Genomic DNA, 17,810 nt, shown 5'->3' with positions numbered 1-17,810 from the left:
TTTATACTAAAGATCTTCGAAATAGAAACAGAGTATTGGAATATAAATATTTAAAATTACTTTGCAAAATGTGGCCCGGGTTCGATTCCCGGTCGGGGCAAGTTAGCTGGTTGAGGTTTTTTCCGGGGTTTTCCCTCAACTGAATATGAGCAAATGCTAGATAATTTTCAATGCTGGACCCCGGACTCATTTCACCGGCATTATCACCTTCATCTCATTCAGACGCTAAATAACCTAAGATGTTGATAAGGCGTCGTAAAATAAGTTACTAAAATAATAAAATCTATACTGTGTGGATTGTGTCAACGGTATTAAGAGGTTAATGTTTTGGTGAAAAAGAGGACTTCCTCCGTTACCTCCCAATGATGTCATGGATTTCCTCCATTGATCTAATCCTTCCGGACGCACTATGGCCCTGGGAATGACTCAGCCTCTAACGCAGTTACGTCAGCATCAGCCCGCGATGAGCACTTCGCCAGCCGTGAAAGCAGTCCTGCTCACGGGCGTCTGTACTCTTTCCCTTTTTCGCTGCAAGAGGGGTGACAGGGATGAACACGTAGGCCTACACTGGTAATATGAAATATACGATTACTTGCTTTGGAGTGCGTATTGAAAACAACACGATAGTATGTGTTAGTGAGATCCAATACAGCAGTCATTTCAAACTGGATGCTCTGTGACGTCATAGCAAGCTTCTCTCGTTACATCATTAATTTTGTTCTGTAGGCGTGGAGGAAAAGTGCGACAAAATTGATTACCAAGTGATAAATATACCGTACAGATAAAAACTGAAAGTTTATGGCAATTATGCAAATATTAATGTACAGAGAGGTAAGTAAATAGTAAGTCCATGATATTCTGGACTCTAGTTAATTTTCGTTAACCTACTACCATCATTTTTACTGTACTGTGTTTATTATTTTCATCAGATATACTCGTAGATTGTCTACCCACTTAATTGTCGCGTTAGAAGATGCTGAATGTATTGCACCTTCATCCCCAACCATCTCTGATCTAGGGATGGGTAAAAATAGCTGTAACAGTTTATTTGAAACTTTTTCTCAATTGAAACTGATTCGATACGAAACAGTTTCGTGATATAACCTGTTCCAACTGTTCCAAAGGGTGTTACACTGCTCCAGTGATCACTTCAACGTCCCACATGGTTCCAAGAGATAAACAGTTCAATTGCTAAACAGCTTTCCCCTTCTTTGTTGTCTGCAAAGGCCACGTGTAGCACTATCATTGACCTCCAATCGAAAGTAGATATAATATTATCCATGTTCCACACTGCCTTCGTGCAACAGTAGCCTATTTAGGACCGTGCAATTTAATTGTACTGTTATGCCCCAGGGCTAAAGAAAGCCCTGTAGCATGATTTCCTGTTGAGTATTAAATTTGAAACACGAACAGAGTCAGCGGAATACACGGTCTTGGATGCTTAGCCAGCGGTATAGAGTCTTGTCGGGCATATGGTAAAATCACTGCCTACAACGAAAGTATTCTTACGCTTCAGATCGTTTGCTGGCCCAATCCCATTGGTCCAGTAGGACAAAGCATGCATTTTAATTGGCTAAATTATATTACGCATTGTTCGGACTCTTTTCTTGCGCGTAATCTCATTATAGTGACTTGTCACTATAATGCACTAAATTAAAATTAAGTATAAGAAATGATTGATTAAGACGATATTTGTAAGTACGTGAAGTCAAAAGTGTTTTAAGACCATCTCACTTGGTGGATGGCGTGGTCGGTACCCCGGGCGGGAAACGGGTACCGAAACATAAAAAGTGTTGGAGAGGAGACGCGGCAGTTAGTGAAGACTGGCAGAGAGCGTGAATCTGAGCGGCATGGCGTCATCTGATGAATTACCCTGTAAGTAACTTTGTATATTTTTGTAAATACAGACGTGGATAAATTATTATCAAAATTGACGATTTTTATGATAATTCTATTTACAAAATTTGACCTTTCAATTTAGACTACAGTTGACAATTTTGCATATTTCTATCATTACAATAGATAGAAATATGTAAAAATGTCAAATGTAGGCTATTCTAAATTGAAGAGTCAAATTTAAAAAAAAAAATATATATATAATAAAATCTTCAATTTTGCTAATAATTTGTAAATATGCAAAAATGTCAACTGCAGTCTAAAGGGAAGAGTCAAATTTTGTAAAAATATATAATAAAAATCTTCAGTTTTGCTAATAATTTGGAAATATCCAAAATGTCACCTGTAGTCCAAATTGACGAGTCGAAGTTTGTAAAAATATACAACAAAATCTTCACTTTTGCTAATAATTTGTAAATTTGCAAAAATATCAATTGTAGTCTAAATTGGAGAGTCAAATTTTGTAAAAATATACATCACAAATCTTCAATTTTTCTAATAATTTGGAAATACGTAAAGATGTCATCCGTAGTCTAAATTGAAGAATCATATTTTGTAAAAATATATAATAAAAATCTCCAATTTTGCTAATAATTTGTCCACGTCTGTATAGAATAAATCAAGTAGTGTACAATAACGCAATCATTTTCAGACTTAGTTTAGTAGCCATGTAATTCCCTATAATATCCTGAGAGCCCCAGTTATTCCCGAAAAGTAGTTTTCCATTGTTGTGTACAATGGTGGTGTCGGAAATCCTGACGAGAAAGAGCAGAGGACGAACGCAGTAGCCATCCGGCTAGCAAACAGTGCGACCTAAGTGACGGTCGCACAACAGTACGAATCAAATTCTCTAATAAATCTGATATTATTTATTAGCTGTCCATTGATGGAGAATATGTTCATGGTGCCCTAACATAGTGTTAATTATTAATATACCGCGAAAAATATCATCGGCTAATGTCATCGTTATTAAACTCCTAAGTGAAAACGGATATGAAAACCAATTAATCAATAAATTAATACAAAAAAGAAAATTAAAACTAAATAAAAAAGACACCACTACACTCCAACCCGCAAAAATAAAGAACAAAAAACAATGGCACAGTTTGACTTTCTACGGGAAAATATCAAACAAACTCTGTAATTTTTTCAAAAAACAAAACATCAATATAGCCCCCAGCACCAACAATAAACTAAACAATATAATTCCGAACAAAACCAACAACGAACCATTACTAAACAGCGGAATATATCAATTGAAATGTAAAAATTGCCCCAAAACATACATAGGTCAGACTCGACGTAACTTCAAAATTAGATACCGTGAACACACCTCCGATTTCATTTACAATAGGAACAAATCCAAATTTGCACAGCACCTCATCGAGGAAAATCATGAATTAACAAATATAAATGACACATTAAAAATATTAAAAATCATAAATAACTCCACAATAGACACCGCGGAACAATTCCACATTATAAAAGACCCCTTCTCAACGAACAAATGGCCAATACAAATAACCCACTTTTTAACTTATTTAAATTATTCCCGCCAAAACAAACATACACAACAACCACACAGGTCCCACCAATACCTCCTCCACTTCCTATTCCAGATGACGTACATTAAGAAAATACTGTAATTGAGCCCGCCATTCTAGTCTCAGCCATGCACCACACAGGAACACTCCGACATCAGCTATAATTGTAAGTATTTTCCATGCATCAGTTTTACGCGAGATAAATTTCAACTTAACAATAAAACAAAATCGTCTTAATTCAATCTATTAATACAATGTAAATTGTTGCAGACACGCACGGCTGTACTAGATAAACGGACTCAACAAAAATATCTTGTATCATATACGTCTAAGTACTTACATACAGTAACAGCATCAACGATTTTCACAGTAGTCAACTTGAACAACAAAATTTAAAAAACAATAAACCTACAAAAAACTCCAACAACATACAATACCATACTACAGATAATCAGTGAAAGTGCGTCAGAAAGACAGTGTTTTTAACCAAGAACAGTAATAACAACCCAATTTTACGACATAACAGGCTAACACAGCCAATCACAAATTGATAAAAGTGTTATAGTGTTTACAGTGTTTTATAGTGTTTTTATAGTGTATATTTTACTTGTTTATATTTATGTGTCATAATATTGGTTTTAACATAATTTCCTATTTTCCTATGTGTGCTTTCAAAAGAAAGAATTTTAACAGAATCATAACAAGCAACCCCACATTGCATCAAGTACATTTATAGTAATTTTAGCTAAATTAAGAAATCATGATAGGTCACACGCACGTGAATAACCCACTACACAATAAGAGGCTAGGTCTTCACAACACGTATTGACATACATATCTGAAGATGATACACACTGAGTATCGAAAACGTTAATATAAATCCAAAAACATTAGATAAGCAAAGGTGGAAAATAAAAAAATTGACATTGTAAAACATTAAGCTTATCGGCATCTCCAAAATGTAACTAAACTCCTAAGGTTATAAGCATTATTTTACTAAAATCGATTCATTTTGAATTGTAGTTATTTACTGTACCCTTAACAGTAACCTATGAAAAATGACTTTCGTTGTCATAATACACTGAACAGCTGATTTAAAGACGATTCAAGGGCTTTGAAACATGTTCCCGAAGCAGATGAGACGTTGAAACAGTTGGAACACTTGGAACAGTTGGCACTGATGTTGTAAACACATTCTTATGAAACTGTTTCTTTGAAACTGTTATTTTGGAACAGCTTCGTTCATGAAACAGTTACAGTCGAAACTGTTTCTTAAAAAGAAGACAGAGATGCAGAACTGACTAGAGAGGGGTGGAAGCATGGGGAAAGCGTTGGTTCCCCGTCCACAGTCCACCGGCGTCGAATGACGTCTCTGTGGCCCGTACCCAATCACGTAACAAATCCCTGAATACAAATCCCCTCCCCTACCAAGTCAATGACGCGGGGGTGGAAGGAAGGGATGAGTGACGTATTTTGCCTTATGACGTATGCCACAATTGGCGCCCACTTCTGCAAACCTGTCCTAAGAGATCCTGGTTCGCATGAAGAAGTTCGTGTGGGTTTGTATTCGTTTTTTTACTTGGTTATTTAAAGACGCTATATCAACTACGAGGTTATTTAGCGTCGATGGGATTGGTGATAGCGAGATGGTATTTGGCCATAGATGGTTCGCCATAGATTACCTGACATTTGCCTTACGGTTGGGGAAAACCTCGGAAAAACCCAACCAGGTAATCAGCCCAAGCGGGAATCGAACCCGCTCCCGAACGCAATTCCGGATCGGCAGGCAAGTGCCTTAGCCGACAGAGCTACGCCGGTGGCTCTTTGTGTTCGTAATCTTCATATCGTCCAGTTTCTCTTCCATTAGCATATTAGGGTGATTCTAAACTTATTTCTTGTTTTAAAAAAATAACTCCACATACAGAATTCAACCGAGAAATACATATTCTGTTTATAGATTACATTAAGAGATTTTATAAGGTAAATAGACCCTTGCTGTGGGATATTATGGCAAAACGAGATATCCCTATTCCACCATATCTAACTGCTGTCATTAAGAATATGTACAAAACTCCAAAATGAAGGTAGCCTACATGGGGTAAATTCAGATAAAATATAAAAAAAATAATTTAGCAATTCGACAAGGCTGCAGTATGCAATCGCTTTTATTTTAATATACCGGTACACTACCGGTCAGAAGTTTTCGATCACCTATCACAACTATGGATTTGTAGTTAAAACAGAGATTTCGTTTTGAATATTCTATCATATCATAATGCTAGGAATAGAAAATATTTATTTTGTTGGTCTATTTAGTTTTTCCGATGTGTTTGTAGCCTACATTGAAATAAAGTATATAGGTTGTTTTCACAACTGATCGGAAACTTTTGACCGCTGGTGTACGATATAAGATACGGTGTAAGGTAAATGATATAAACAGTCAAAATTATACAGACTGTACATTTCGGTCTACTAAACATGATGTGTAGTGAAATTTGTTTTTCTTCTATTTTTGTTTTTTTTTATTTATTTTATTGGGTTATTTTACGACGCTTCATCAACATCTAGGTTATTTAGCGTCTGAATGAAATGAAGGTGATAATGCCGGTGAAATGAGTCCGGGGTCCAGCACCGATAGTTGCCCAACATTTGCTCATATTGGTTTGAGGGAAAACCCCGGAAAAAAACCTCAACCCGGCAACTTGCCCCGAGCGAGAATCTGGTGTTTCTTACAACATGTAAGTCTAATCATATCTCACTTCCTTTTTACAAATCACACTTTCCACATATAGGGAACTAAAACTTCGACAAATGTTAGTGTTTGTAACATAATTTCTGAACTAAACACAATATAAATTATAGCTTATAAATAATGTTTCGTAATATTTCTTAAAATATCGGGTTTTAAATTTCTATGTAGTATATCGATACCATCTGTCATTTCACTCGTCACGTTTTCCTTTTCTTCTTTGAATTCACAATAAACTTCCGCCACAAATATCATAATTACCTCATGTGGGACGTCAGAAACATCCTGTTCAATACATTCTGAATTTATTAAATTCCTGTTAAACATAATTTAAAAACAAGACATCAAAAATATATCTTACAATAATATTTTACCATACAATAGCAAATCAATATATCAAATCTGAGAAACTACCCTTTGACATAGGCTATCACTGCTGTACTACGATATAATTTATTCGCCCATGAAGATATTTCTTGGTGTGAAAGGAAAAACAGTTCCTCTTATCTGCAAAATACCTTAGCTAAAACGCGCTGTGAATATGGGAAACACACAAGCTATTTTTTGACGACTTAATTATGTCAGTTAACAAAGGCCACAATATCTTTTGCTTGCCTAGTATTGCCCTTATTTCTGTGTTTATAGTTCTTTCATGCTTGTTTATGTATTTCATTATTGCTTTAATATATTTTGTACTTTAATTCATTCTGCCGCTTTCCTTTTTCCCCTTATTAACTTTTCTTTTTTCCCTTTCTATACCTTTTCTTCTGTTCTTTTGTCCTCCCATTTATCTTCTTTCTGTTCATCTTACTGCCTCACTTCCCCCATTCCTTCTCTTTCTCTTTCTGCATAACTTTCTCTTCCTTTCTGTCATTAGCCTATCCCAACCTACCTTATCTCGAATCTTTCTTTCCTTTGCCATATTTTTCTATTTTTCATTCTTTCTTTTTATGTACCTTAACCTTACTTCTTTAGATGCTTTCTTCCTTTCCTTCTCTCTCACTTTCTTAATTTCCTTCTTCCTTCCTATATTTCAACCGTTCCTTTTTTCGTCTTTCTTTCTTAGGTTTATTTTCTTTCCTTTTATTTTTTTGTTTTTCTTTCTTCCATTTCTTTCATTTTCACTTACTTTCTAATTTCCACTACTTTTTTGTTCCTTCTATTTACTTCTTGAACTTCTTCGCATTTTGTTTTGTTCTCTTTATCTTTTCATCAATTCATTTTCTCTCTTTTTATCCCTTTATTTCTTCATTTTCTCGCCTTCTTCCTTCTTGTCCCATTTTTCTTTTTTATTTTCTTTTTTCCTCAATTTCTCTCTTCTTTCATTTTCGTTTTTTAACCCTTTCTTCACTTTCTCTCTTTTCCTTTCCTTTTCTCTTATGCTCTTTTTCTCATCTTTTTTTCCTTTTCCTTTATTTATTTCTATCATTTCTTTTTTTCCTTCCTCTATATCTTTTTTATTATTCTTCAGTTCTTTCTTTATTCCTTTCTCCTTTTCTAATTTTTCTTTCTTCCTTCATGTATTATTTCGCCAATTTTTTTCTTTTTAATTTTTCTTTCTTACTTCATTTGTTGCGTCCTTTCTTCGCTTCTTCCTTCATTTTATTATGTCTTCTTTCCTGCCACACTTCCTTTCTCTTCCCTCCTATTCTCTTTAATTTCATTATTTTGTCCTTATCAAGGTTTGGCCTTTCGTTTATCAGGGAATGAAAATATTACACACTTGAGATATGCGTGACAGGACTCATATGAGCCGGATCTTCACCTGTGACAACAAAGGACAACATTGAAGCGGACAAAACATTCACGCCCGAAGTGGAATTTCACGTATTCAAAGCTACATTTTAACACTCTGTTCAAGATCACAATGTAGAACAGAAACTCAGGTTTTCTATTCACAATCAGATAAAATGTGTGTTTATTATTATAGTAAACCCTTCCATGGTGATTTGGAAATTGAGTAAATATAGCCTATACACAATGTTTTTTGTGCCAGTGCAAAACATTTCTAAAGAAGTAATGTGGAGGTAGAAGATAAGGCCGAAATTCTTGCGAAATATTTTTCTTGGAATGCATTACTAGTATATCAGAATAGTAATTATAGTATAAAGAAAGAGTAACAAAAGAAAGTAAATGGCAGGTTACAACAGTCAACAATAAACTAACGTCCGTGAAACCATAAACAGAGATGCTCGACGCCTTAAGGGGAGACCACTGAAAATCATAAAAATTTTTCAAAATATTTTTATTGACTGTTTCACTTCTTTATAATTTATATTTTCATACCCCAAATGGATTTAGTTCAATTCTGATTCCATGATAGTGTAATGTATTAAATAAATAAATAAATAAATAAATAAATAAATAAATAAATAAATAAATATATGTTTAAACATTTTTTAATTTAAGAAGAAGAGCAGTCAAATTTATTTTTTTAATAAATAATTCTTTTTTTACAAATTTCTGATTACAAATCTAGTAACTTCTTGTTCTAAAGTTGGCTCTCTGAAGTTACTAGATGAGTGTAGTGGAGGAGAACTTTAATGGGTATGTGTTGCATAAATATTAATTTTACTTTCAAATCCATTTTTTCGTAAGTTTATTTTTCTTGTTTCAACACCAACTTTTTATGCCAAATATTAATCAATGTGGATGAAATTTTTACTGTAAGTACTTATGAGGTATCTGCATGTTTCTTTGCATCTAGTTTGCAAGAAATGCTGCCTAGTTTATTTTATTAATTGATTTACCATCCATTATAGAAAAAATGACGTTTTCAAAAGTTCAAAAGAAATTTTGAAAGCGAATAAATGAGATACTTCATCAAATGAATGCATAGAAATGTTTCCCTGTGTCTTGTGAATGTAACCAAAAAGTAAAGCTTAAAAATTAAGATCTACTAAAAATTTAGGTTTAAAAATATTTCTTAAAAATATATGTAGTATAAAAAAATTAAAATCAAAGGCCAAAAACATTTGGGAGTTCAACATTTAGATTTTGTTAGTCCTTTACATAATAAACATGCTAGCAAAATTTGGTTGAAAAATGATTAGGGGAAAAAGTTGTCAATTTTAGTGGAGTATCCTCTTAAGTCTATGAAACCATTGAACAATAATTTTGCAGCCACTTAGAGTATTTCGCTGCAGTTCTACTTGTCTGTAGTATTTTTAACATAAACTAAGCCACCGACGTATTCTGGGGTAGCAAGTGGGACTCTGCCGAGGCTGCGCTCAGCTTTGAGTTCGAACCCTGCTTACCTGATTTTTTTCTCGTGAATTCTCGAACTAATCTCGCAGTTGGTACAATGTTGTTAAATAGCCGATAAAAATGCATAAATTGGCAACGTTAATGTAAAAGTGCATGTGATGAAGTTCGATAATCTAACTGGCTCATAAATTGATCCCCCACGACCAATCCGTTTGCTTATATGCAGCACTGAGTTATTTTCTCATAGCAATTATATTATTGAAATATACAGCAGAACTACCATAATATATAAACCACATATCGTTCTGTGTTGCGAGAAGAAATACTGTATTTGTATTGTTTAGCACTATTCTTTGCTCTGTAATTCTGAAGTGAAGCATTCTTATAAATTTATTAATTAAGATTCTATAGTGTTCAACATGGTGAAACATATTTGGCTCTTTACAACGTGTTATAGATTACCCAACGTTTCGAATCTATATATGGGCTTCCATCATAAGGGAAGGCAATGAAAGGAAAATCAGATTGCTGGATTCGTCAGAAACAGCTTTTGTTCAGCGTACAGATTAGATTCTTCTTTCCTTGTTTTTCTTTATGGTAGAGCAGATATGTAACTTCGAAAAGTTTAATTCTTCTACATCTAGAGAACGCATTCATCCATTCATTCATTCATTATTCATTCATTCATTCATTCACTCACTCATGTTCTGCTCAAGGGTAGGCCTTTCACTGCAAACCTAATGTTCACCCATCTTTCCTAGGCCTATATCTTTCTCTTAGTCTCCGGATACGATTCATATATCTTAATGTTGTCTATCAACTAATATCTTCTTCTGTCCCGAATTTTTCAGCCATTCATCATTACCAGTGCATCTTTCTTAGCCATTTATCTAGTCAATTTAGGTTTCATGGACAGTATAGGAATAATTTTATATTAAAAATAACAGACAACAAAGTACTTAGTAAAAGGATGTATGTATGTATGTGTATGTATTTATTCACACTGCAATGGGTATATACCTGGTGGCAGTGGTAACTAATTACACTCAATAATGACAATAATAAACTTATTAATTAAAAATACAATTAATGATAATACTAATAATTAATACTAATAATAATAATAACAACAACAACAACAACAACAGGGAATATACTAAATTAAATGAAACGATCACTTAAAATAACATTTGAAATATTCTAATTTGTATCTTAAAACTAAGATCGAACTAAAACCCACGAGTATATGTTCATATCTGCACAAGTACCTTTCAACATTACACTCATTTCGCTGTCAACTCACTCACTGCACTGGAACTACGACACATTTCACTGATTCTATCCTGATTTCACTAACACTTCAAAAACATTTCACTGTTCAAATACTGTGCACTGCCACTATAAACTATAAAGCTTCACTGACAGGAACACGTTTCACTTACACAGCACACTTCACTGACACGACATACTTCTTCACAGATACAACACACTTCACTGACACAACATAATTCTTCACTGATACAACACTTCAATAACAACATATCATTTACACCCTTTAAGTACTGTGTATAATTACCGTCTATTAGTAAGGTCCTTAAGCCTATTTTTAAATACATTTTTGGTTGTTGGTAAAGCCTTTAGTAAGTCTGCAGGTAAAGCATTCCAGTCTCTGATAGTACGATTGAGAAAAGAAAACTTTCCAGTGTCCGTCCTCTGCCTTCTTTCCCTCAATTTATATGAGTGGTCGTTCCTTGAAGAGTAATTTGGCGGCTGCAACCTATTTTTTATTTCTCTCCAGGCAGGCTCACCTCTGTATGTTTTGAACAGTGCGCATAATCGAATTCGAGTTCTCCTGTCTTAAATTTTGTACCATATTATTATTAAAAATATTCTAAGAGATTTTAGGCTTATGATCTCCACATTACGATGGTAAAATGGTCACATTAGCTTGTGAAATATTCTGTATAGCAAATTGAAGCAAATATGTGGTCGGCTTTGAATTGCCATTACTCGTGAACAATCATGTCTTCTGACAGTTAAAATTTATGTAGACTCTGTGAAGTGTTTCATTTATCAGCCTACATCTCCATATCAGAAAAACTAGACTAATTTCTAAAGTCAAGTTACACCAGTTATAAATGTCAGTTTCGAAATCATTTATGTCATACGACAAAACAACATAAATCTTTTTGTTTTCCTTTTTCTTCCAAAGTTTACTATTGTATTATCGTAATTTATTTTTTGTGCCTGCACATGAAATTTCAAGTTTATACAGTACTGTATATCCTGTTGTAGTCCACCCATGTCACAAGAAAAGACCTGCAAGTGGCGTGCAGGGAACATGGCCTTAGCCAAATAGGTGGATTTTTATTTTCATAAAAATTTAAATACAGTCCCTAGAATTGTTACGTATATTGAGAAAACAATTCCCTGAAAAACTGGGAGGATTGGCTAATAAGAAGAAGCGCCACATTTCAACTAAAGTTTTATCCATTTACTTAAATTTCTATGTTCAATCACAAGTGAAATATTTATAACTAGCCGTACCCGTGCGCTCCGCTGCACCCGTTAGAAATAAATATAAAGTAATTACATAATTAAAATAGGACATTTGATCCAGGGAAGATTCGTGTTTGATAGAGGGATAAATCGTTTATTATGTTACTTAATTTAAATTGTATTTAAATAATTAAAATGCGATCATTTTGGTCCAGAGACCAGTCATTTTGTGCAATGACAATTCCTTTAACATGTTTCTTAATTTTTATTACATGCATCCATACTTTAATGAAGACTGACATATCATTTAGATTTAATGTGTATATTTTATTTTACTTGCTATATGTTTCCATTGAATTATGATAATAACTTAATTTTAACCCTCGTTTTCTACGTATTCAGTAAATGGCGCTTGGGCCACTATGGTTCTGAACCCTTCAAATAACTTAAATATCCTAAATTATATTATATTATATTATATTATATTATATTATATTATATTATATTATATTATATTATATTATATTATATTATATTATATTAAAAATGTGTTGATAACGAATGTACACCGATAAGTAAGTTTTTAATTTGTTATGGGGGCTCTTGAATCTCAGGAGGAACAAATTTTATTTTACAACAGCGCAACATAATCTGCTTGGCTCATTACCCAATTTTTTGCATTGCATTTCATGCATATGTATTTTATGTATTTTAACACGATTCAATTGAGCATAGTTAAAATTTGGATTATAAAATAATGGAACATATTATTACTGCATACTAAATCAATACACTCTTGTGGTTCGTTAATTCTCTGAGATAAACATTATTTTAAGAAATACAGGAAACGAATACACAGAATAGCCTATCAAGTTGTTTGTGCATAAGAAGCTATTTTAATCTTACCTGTCCTCAATTCACTCCTAAGTTACTGTAATAACATTATAGCATTATGTCCATATAGAGAAACTACTTTCCAATGGTGAAATAATAATTAATTACACAAATCGGCTAATTCAGCTTCCGATATTACTTCATACAAACACAGAAACATTCTCTGTAGGCTATGATTCATAGCTTTCGATTGTTGTTGACCAAGGCCCCTTATAGACGAATTCATTTGTTTATTTCATTACACCGCCTTAGATGGCAGTTATTTTAATTTTGAAACTCATTTATCTCATTAAATATCAGTCCTATCAAAATTTTTCAACTTATCGGAAATGATTTTTAAAGAAATTTTTGTTATGTAATATTTTTTCATAAAAATCAATAATAAGCGAGATATTTCGATTTATTTAATTCAGACCCCCTTATAACCCCCCTTTTAAATAATGTATTTTGAATGCCATATAGCCTAAAATCTAAGTTACAACGAACTTAATTTATATTCCAATTTTCATCGAAATCCGTTCAGCCATTATCGCGTGAAAAGTTAACAAACATACAGACAGACAGACATACAAACAAAAATTTCAAAAAAGCGATTTTCGGTTTCAGGATGGTTAATTATATATGTTAGGACCAATTATTTTTGGAAAATCGAAAATTACCAGAAAAATTTCGGCTACAGATTTATTATTAGCATAGATTATTTTTGTGTTATCCTTCACCATTAATGGTTTTATTGTTCTTGAAAGTCTTCAGATAACGTTGATTTCTTCACATTTGGATCTTGGCTCCGATATTAATGAGCCGTTCAGAGCAGAAGTGGTGTAAGTCAAAATTGACTGCTTCGTTTTATAACTTACAGATATGTAGTCCTCTTTGGAAATACTCGTTACTTTCCCATTCTGATGGATGTGTTTCCAACAAGTCGCTATTTATTGAAAACCTTTAAAAATCACTTTGAATCTCGGCAAATATGCTTTTCAATGTCTGTTCCTAAGTACTGATCTAAGAACTTTCAGCTGATAATACTTTTATGTTTCCCTCTATATTTTTCACATTTCAGAGCTTCTACCATAATTATTTTAGTTTGAACTGAAAGACTGGTATCAAAGAATCTCAATGCCGTTGTTTCTGGTGCAAGGTACCATAAATGACTACAAATTTCTGCAAAGCAATTTTGCTGATCTGTTTATTAATATCACTACAAGAACGAAGATTACTAATAAATAATAATAATAATAATAATAATAATAATAATAATAATTATTATTATTATTATTATTATTATTATTATTATTATTATAATTTATACTGGCAGAGTTAAGGCCATAGGAACTTCTCTTACACTCTACCAGGTCACAAAGTATACAAGCAGTTAAAATTTAACAAAAAGTTAAAGAACAGATTATTAACATACATGTATTACAAAAAAGTAATAATAATAGCATAATAAAATCGACACTAAACAACATGAAAATAATACCATAATAGAAAAAGTAAAATACATTGGAATATAGTAAAAGCAACTCATTTAGTACAAATGGTTAATATGGAAAAACGTAAGGAAGAATATAACAAAATGGAATGTAATAAAATAATAATAATAATAATAATAATAATAATAATAATAATAATAATAATAATAATAATAATAATAAAGAAAAGAAATACGAAAATTAAATAAAATTCACAATAAAAATGCTATGATAATAAATTCATCGGCTGATAAAGAGAACAAAAAGGGGAAAGGAAGGAAAGAAATATATAGCCTATATTTTTACAAAACTATCGCAGAGAAAAGGGCTTATAACTGAAAAGAATCTGAATTCAAAAAGTGCAATTTTAATGTATTTTTTAAACTAGACAATGTCCGACAAATTGTAAATCCTGAAGAGGAAATTCTGTTGCAACCCCTTCACACAGATGCATACACGACTATTATGCACGTCTCATTCCATTGTATTCATCGGACGAACGAGGAAATTGACGCCAGAGAAGAAAATTTTGATGCAGTAAATTGCTATAGTCATTCACCTTGCCTGATGAAAGAATCCTGGAATTCTTCCAGTTTCTGACGTAGGATACTTTTTAGCGTTTAGTTTCGTAACCAGCTTTTATTTTCTTGACCAGTGTACGGTTATACTTTGCTAACCAATTAGGGTTTTTACTCTATACTTAATCGGTACGCTTTTACTTTCTTAACTAATATGCTTTTACTTTCTTAACTAGTATGCTTTTACTTTCTTAACCAGTACAGTTTTACTTTCTTGAACAGTACTATACTTTAGTAACCAAATTAGGTTTTACTCTATACTTAACCGATATGTTTCTACTTTCTTGACTGGTACGCTTTTACTTTCTTAACCAATACAGACAGTTTTCGTGTTTTATTTTCTTTTACACTAAAAACATACATCATAGTATTTAGAATGGCTTGATATTTTTTTCGTCAAAATTCATTTTAATTGGTACGGTTTTCTTTGTTCATAAGCAAGCATTTGTTTTTCTGACAGAACGGTGACGTGATTCTCTCAAACAAAACAGAGTCAAATTCTGACAGAACGGTGACGTGATTCTCTCAAACAAAACAGAGTCAAATTTTGACAGAACGGTGACGTGATTCTCTCAAACAAAACAGAGCCAAATTCTGACAGAACGGTGACGTGATTCTCTCAAACAAAACAGAGTCAAATTTTGACAGAACGGTGACGTGATTCTCTCAAACAAAACAGAGCCAAATTCTGACAGAACGGTGACGTGATTCTCTCAAACAAAACAGAGTCAAATTCTGACAGAACGGTGACGTGATTCTCTCAAACAAAACAGAGTCAAATTCTGACAGAACGGTGACGTGATTCTCTCAAACAAAACAGAGTCAAATTATGACAGAACGGTAACGTGATTCTCTCAAACAAAACAGAGTCAAATTCTGACAGAACGGTGACGTGATTCTCTCAAACAAAACAGAGTCAAATTCTGACAGAACGGTGACGTGATTCTCTTAAACAAAACAGAGTCAAATTCTGACAGAACGGTAACGTGATTCTCTCAAACAAAACAGAGTCAAATTCTGACAGAACGGTAACGTGACTCTCTCAAACAAAACAGAGTCAAATTCTGACAGAACGGTGACGTGATTCTCTCAAACAAAACAGAGTCAAATTCTGACAGAACGGTGACGTGATTCTCTCAAACAAAACAGAGTCAAATTCTGACAGAACGGTGACGTGATTCTCTCAAACAAAACAGAGTCAAATTCTGACAGAACGGTGACGTGATTCTCTCAAACAAAACAGAGTCAAATTCTGACAGAACGGTGACGTGATTCTCTCAAACAAAACAGAGTCAAATTCTGACAGAACGGTGACGTGATTCTCTCAAACAAAACAGAGTCAAATTCTGACAGAACGGTGACGTGATTCTCTCAAACAAAACAGAGTCAAATTCTGACAGAACGGTGACGTGATTCTCTCAAACAAAACAGAGTCAAATTCTGACAGAACGGTAACGTGATTCTCTCAAACAAAACAGAGTCAAATTCTGACAGAACGGTGACGTGATTCTTTCAAACAAAACAGAGTCAAATTCTGACAGAACGGTGACGTGATTCTCTCAAACAAAACAGAGTCAAATTTTGACAGAACGGTGACGTGATTCTCTCAAACAAAACAGAGTCAAATTCTGACAGACTCTAGACTCTATGAGTAGTTTGTTTATTGAGATTTAAATAAATTCACTATTTAAAGATGAAATAAAAGTGATTGTGAACACTTGTCGTTGAGCCTTTTTGACAACGCCATCGCTGCATTATTTGTAGAGACTTCAGAAAATATAAATTTTCAATTATTGTAATATCTGTGGTTTTCTTTTTTCTCCTTTTGCTTTTTATTCTGTTAATAATTAATTAAATACTTATCTTAAAAGTTTGTGGAATGCTCCCTGTACTCTTTCTGGGGGTGTTAGAGTGATTTTTTATATAAAAAAACAATATATACCTTTGTTCTAGCAATAAATTATTATTATTATTATTATTATTATTATTATTATTATTATTATTACTATTATTATTATTATTATTATTATTATCATTCGGCTTCTAGTCGTCATGAAGAGCAGTCGACTTTTTGTGTAGCTCCGCTGTTTTCACAGTGTTCAGTTATTACTACATTCGTCTGTGTCCTCATTTAAGGCGCTTAGTTAACTGCGTACAATGCCGCCTAGTAAAGATACATGTTCTAAATGTAGCGCTGCTTTCTTCGGCAGACAAAAGTTCTAAAGTGTGTTGGGCCTTGTGGCCTAAGATTTCATCTTGACTGTTTAAATATGAGTGAAGTGGAATACGATTTTTTCATGAAGGGAGGCATTTCCTCCTTCAAGTGTGATGAGTGTACCAGTGCTGCGAAGGCGGTTCATGGTGATAACACACCTGTGAAACCGACCAAGAAGACCGATAAGAAGATCATCTCGCCTACTAGAGAACTTGAACTACCTAATTTACAAAGTAAGGAATCTCTCTCTGTACAAATAGAGACGGTACGATTGAATAGTGAATCCATTCTAGATACTTTAACAGTTATTCTGGAGCATGTTAAAAATCTTGAAAAAGAAATGGGTGAATTAAAGAGCGAGAATACTGCCCTCAAATTACAAATGGCCGAGATTTTGGTAAAAAAATTCCTGTCCTTGTAAGCCTGATCAGATTGTCTCTAAATTGGGTCAACAGTCCACTGTTCACCCGGTTACTAAATCCTACAGTAGTGTTTTGTCTGACACTGTTAATTCTCGCAATCATGCGAAGTCAGCACCGAGTACTTCATTTGCTCTTACTCATCATAACAGTAATGAGGTAATCTCTGCTGTCGTACGCACAGACGATAGCACTGTTGCGTTATCAAATAACGTAGACTCTGATGGTTTTCAAACTGTCACTCGCAAAAAATTTAAGAAACGAGATCCTAAAGTTGGCACTCTAACTAATAGCAACTTAGAAATGGCTCCAGAGAGAATCAGAACCAAATCTCTTT

The sequence above is a fragment of the Periplaneta americana genome, chromosome 11 (assembly GCF_040183065.1).
Source record: "Periplaneta americana isolate PAMFEO1 chromosome 11, P.americana_PAMFEO1_priV1, whole genome shotgun sequence".
Classification (NCBI taxonomy): Eukaryota; Metazoa; Arthropoda; class Insecta; order Blattodea; family Blattidae; genus Periplaneta; species Periplaneta americana.
The sequence above is the reverse complement of the archived record's forward strand: the minus strand, read 5'-3'. Positions refer to the sequence as shown.